General features: G+C 58.1%; 1 long non-coding RNA gene across 1 annotated transcript; it reads right to left on the bottom strand.

Annotated features, from left to right (window-relative positions):
• Positions 1-213: 213 nt before the first annotated feature.
• Positions 214-4,127, bottom strand: LOC131486002 (uncharacterized). The gene is made up of 5 exons (XR_009249136.1): positions 3,990-4,127; positions 1,654-1,925; positions 1,508-1,576; positions 914-1,096; positions 214-669 (listed from the first exon to the last, which is right to left on the bottom strand). It is a non-coding gene; the product is annotated as an uncharacterized LOC131486002 (long non-coding RNA).
• Positions 4,128-4,467: the final 340 nt, after the last annotated feature.

Genomic DNA, 4,467 nt, shown 5'->3' on the forward strand with positions numbered 1-4,467 from the left:
GGTTGATCTAACTCTGACCCAGTCGTGTGGGTCCATCCTTTGGTCCAGCTTCCAGAACCCTACTCAAGATTCTGACTCCATCCGTTTTTAATTTTTTTTTTTTCCCCCTGTGAAGACAGGAATTCAGGGATATTTATCTCGCCGGGTGTGTGAAAGCTTAAATAAAATAAGCTTTATCTGTTGGAAGCCGTCAACTGATAAAAAAGGAAAGAATTAAGCATATTTCTATTTAATGAACTCTCCAGGCAGAGGCTGATTTCAGTCTTTTGGTTTTAGCTGTTCTGTGCAGAAATAGCCGTGTGCCGTCTGAGAACTGCCTTGGGACTCCACTCTCTGACTCCCCCCACCCCACCCCAGCCTGTCTAGACACCCCAGACATCCTGTAAACAGAGAAATTGCCGGGGAAGCAGCAGCATGGACGCTGGGGGATGTTTGTCACTTTGGGGACAGCCGAATGAAGATTCACGGTCACGGCATGTTCTCCTCGGGACAGAAACAACCAGTTACCTTCCTTTCCCGGAGCTCTGTCCTGGGTCAGGGCTCCGTGCAGGAGAGCCTTGCTCCCTCCCTCCTGGCCTCCTTCCAGGACGGCCTCCTGAGGGTGCCGGGCCACGGGGGCTGGGGGTGAGGCGGGTGCCGTGATCCGTCCAAAGGACAGGAAATTCAAACCTGCAGAGATTACACTACGCATGCCCATGTCCACTGCCCCTCCCCTGGCCAGGCCACCTGTTTCTCCCGCCTGGATCACGGCAGGGGCCCCTCCCTGGTCTCCCTACTCCTGTCCTCACCCCACCACGTTCTACAGTACAGGTCAGAGGATGTCGTGCCTCCGTTCAAAACACCGCAGTGTTCCCACTGCTCTTAAAACGGGCAGGACCTGGCTCCCCAGGACGCCCCACGCGCCCAACCTTACCTCCTGCTGCCGGGCCCCGTGCTCACAATGGCCAGCCCCGCTGGCTTCCTCGCAGTGCCTTGCCAGAGTGGGGTTTGTGTCCTGGGGGATGGGTAAGTCTCCAGAGGTCCGTGATGTGATGGGAGGGAGTTGGAGGCTGGAACCCGGGGCCCTAACAGCTGCTCGAAGAGTCTGGAAGAGCCCCTGAAGAGGTAAGACCGGAGCCGGGTCCTGAAAGGTGAGCCCAGGCTGGCCCCGGTTGGCCCGTGGATGTAGAGAGAAGGCGAGGGCTTTTTCTCCTCTTCTTGGCTGCGCTCTGACTTGCTTTGTGACCTTGGCCACGTCCTTCCCCTCGCGGGGCCTCAGGGACCCCAGTAGTAAAGTGTGGGGAGCCTCAGAGACACCTCCTGAAGCTTGGGCCTTGGTAGGGAAGGAGGCGGTTCTCCTGCCCGCCCGCCCTGGCCCTGCTGCCCCGAGCATCTTGCCCGAGGTAGGCCGGGTAAACACCGGGTTGACCCCAGGACGGGCCAAGGTCGGGGCTGTGGGCAGATGGACCGGTGTCTGGCGTTGTCCCCAACCCCCCCCCTCCCCCCGGACCCATGGCGCTGGGCTCACAGCTGGTGACAACATTTCGAGGGGACGCCTTGATGCTTTGTCAGGGGGTTGATGAGCGCTTCCAGAATCCTGACCCAACAAGACGACGATAAAATATGCATTCTCAGGGCACGGAGGCCCCAACAGCCCATTATGGCAGACATTACCTTGTTTGAATTTAGAAATGAGGTCGTGGGGGCGACATGTAAATGCAGTCTCTGTTTGCCTCTGGGGCCAGCCGGCCTCCAGTTTCACGTGGAGACTCCGAATGCCAAGTTTACATTAGCTTTCAGGATGTTTGCGCCCCTTCAGCTGATGTCTGGAAAAGTGCAGGCGCCCGGTGGCTTCCTGGAGCCCTGGGTTGGCCTAAAACTCTCTGGAATCTGGGAAAAGCTTCGAAGGAAACATCCCAAGCCCCCATTTCTGATCCTCATAAAAACTGCAACGAGAGAAAAAAAAAAAAGTGTCCCCTTGCAAAAGTCTGGCTGGCTTCCCCCCCCTCCGCACAGGTGTGCCGGGCGAGCTCAGGATAAGGCAGGGGCGCCAGTGCCTGGGGGGCTGCGGGGGAAACCTCCTGGCACCAGCCTGCAGAGCTCGGGCCTGCCACATCTTAACCGGAAGCTTCTATCAGACGGGAATGCCAGCCACGTTTGCTTAGAATAAGAAACACCTATCAAGGAGGATGAGCGAATCAACAGATGAACTTAGGGGAAGGGAAGGACACAGAAGATAAAAACAGAGACGGAGAAAAACCACGAGAGGCCCTTAAATACAGAGAACAAAATGAGGGGTGCCGGAGGGGAGGCAAGTGGGGGAGGGGCCGGATGGGGGATGGGCATTCAGGAGGGCACGTGCCGGGATGAGCACTGGGCGTCGTGCGGAAGGGATGAATCCCTGGGTTCTACTCCTGAAACCAGGGCCACGCTGTATGTTGACGAACTCGAGTATTGAAAAAACCAAAAACAAAAACAAGAATGAGTGACCAGCCCATTTCTCTTCATAGGCAGACCCCGCGCTGGAAGACAAAGCCAGAGCTGTGGCGTGCCGAGTCGCGACAAGAGACGTTTCTCAGGGCGCCTGGGGGGCTCAGTCGGTTGAGCGTGGGACTTCGGCTCAGGTCATGATCCCACGGTTCGTGAATTCGAGCCCCGTGTCGGGCTCCGGTGCTGACAGCTGGGAGCCTGGAGCCTGCTCCGGATTCTGTGTCTCCCTCTCTCTCTGCCCCTCCCCTACTTGGGCTCTGTCTCTCAAAAATAAATAAATGTAAAAAAAAATTAAAAAATGAGAGAGAGAGAGAGAGAGAGAGAGAGAAGTTTCTCAGCTGATTCAAATGTTTCCTGGCATCGGTTCAAGGAAATACTAGTAACGCTCTCTTTCAGTGTGTACTGGCATTGTTTATCATGCTGAATCATTTCAACCACAGGACCTTTGCATGTGACAAGGGCAAACTGTTATCACAGGTCCTTGTGTGTGGCCTTTGTCACAATCACACTTTGATATTTGTGCATTTGGCAATGTGGCGGATGCCTGCCCCCTCCCCAGACTGTGCTGCCTTGGGCCGGGGTGGGGGTGGGGGGGAAACAGCTCATTGGTTTTATTTCCTCCCGGCTGTTTCCTCAGAAATAGCACAGGGCCCAGCGTGTAGTACAGCAGGTGCCCGATAACCATTTGTTGAAAAAGTGGACAAGAACCCTGATGAGGTCGGCGTGGGCATTATTGTCCTTTCACAGCTGAGAAAACCAAGAACTGAAGTCACACGTTCGGCTTGCGCGGCTGGGAAGCGGCAGAGCCGGATGCAGGCCCAGTCCGTCGCGGACGGGAGGCCTCTGCGCATCTCCGCGCCGGTCCTCTGTGCTCTGATTTCATAAGGCACCGCGCAGCCCGCAGAGGGCGAGCTCACAGCTCCATTCCCCTTTGCCTTCTGGTCTAATGTGGCTGCCGGAACTCCGGACAACACGCCCGTGTTCCGGGCAGGAAGAAGGGGGCTGGGTGTGCAACAGCTGCTGCGGACTCTCACTATTCCTGCACCTGCTGAGGGCGTGCAAGCAAGCCCCCGTGACTTTGCCGGAAGGTTTGCTCCCGGCTGGTGGGGGTGGGGGGGTGGTGAGCTGGGAGTGGCCTGGAAACCACCCTTCATGGTGAATGAGAGCCAGTGAATATCTGAGAGTGGCTACACACCCCGGTCCTGCCTCTCGGGTGAGGGGTGGCTGGAATCCGAGAGGCGTGCTCTGCAAGGCCCAGCGGGGCTGAGCTCCGACTGCCCCCAGCTGTAACCTGCTCATCCACGTGCCCTGTGCTGGCTCCCTTCCTTGGACTCACCTCCACACCGCATGACCTTGACCCTGAAAAACTTCATTCGCATTGAGTTTTCGACTCAGGAGTCGGCTCGCCGGAGAACCCGGTTAAGGACAGAGGACAGGGCGGAAAGGGGCACCCGCCGCTGCCCGTCTCCCCCTCGAGGAGCCCCTCCTCCCCAAGTTACAATCGCAGCGTTCAGACTCACCTCGTGTCGCTTGAGCTGCAAGGGCGGCTGGGGCACGTGGTCCACTAGCCGAGGGTTCGCTTGCTCCGGAGGGAGGCCAGGAACGTGGCTAACGTGGGGAGGCGGCCAGCACCCTCTGCCGCGGTGAGAGAAAGAATCGTCATGGGTGGTGGTGGGGGGCGGGGGCGGGGGCGGGGGGGGGGGGTGGTTTCTGCCTTCATCCAGGACCAAAGTTTCTGAGAATTCTTGTCGTTGATTTCCTGCCGCCGATGTGGACTGAGCCCCTACTGAGTGCTTGGCCCTGGGATGCCATCGAGGACCAGGCCTTGCTCTCAGCCACGTGGTGCTTACTGGGAACCGTGAGGAGGCAGCCCTGGGTGGAGGCGGGAAACCGGAGCCCACAGGGCCGGGCAGGCGGGCAGGTGCCCTTTGTCTCAAGTGCCCCACCCCTAAGCTTTTTCCTGGGGGTGACGCTGGGCACCCGTCGGGGAGACGGCGT

This window comes from Neofelis nebulosa, chromosome 9, assembly GCF_028018385.1.
Source record: "Neofelis nebulosa isolate mNeoNeb1 chromosome 9, mNeoNeb1.pri, whole genome shotgun sequence".
Classification (NCBI taxonomy): domain Eukaryota; kingdom Metazoa; phylum Chordata; class Mammalia; order Carnivora; family Felidae; genus Neofelis; species Neofelis nebulosa.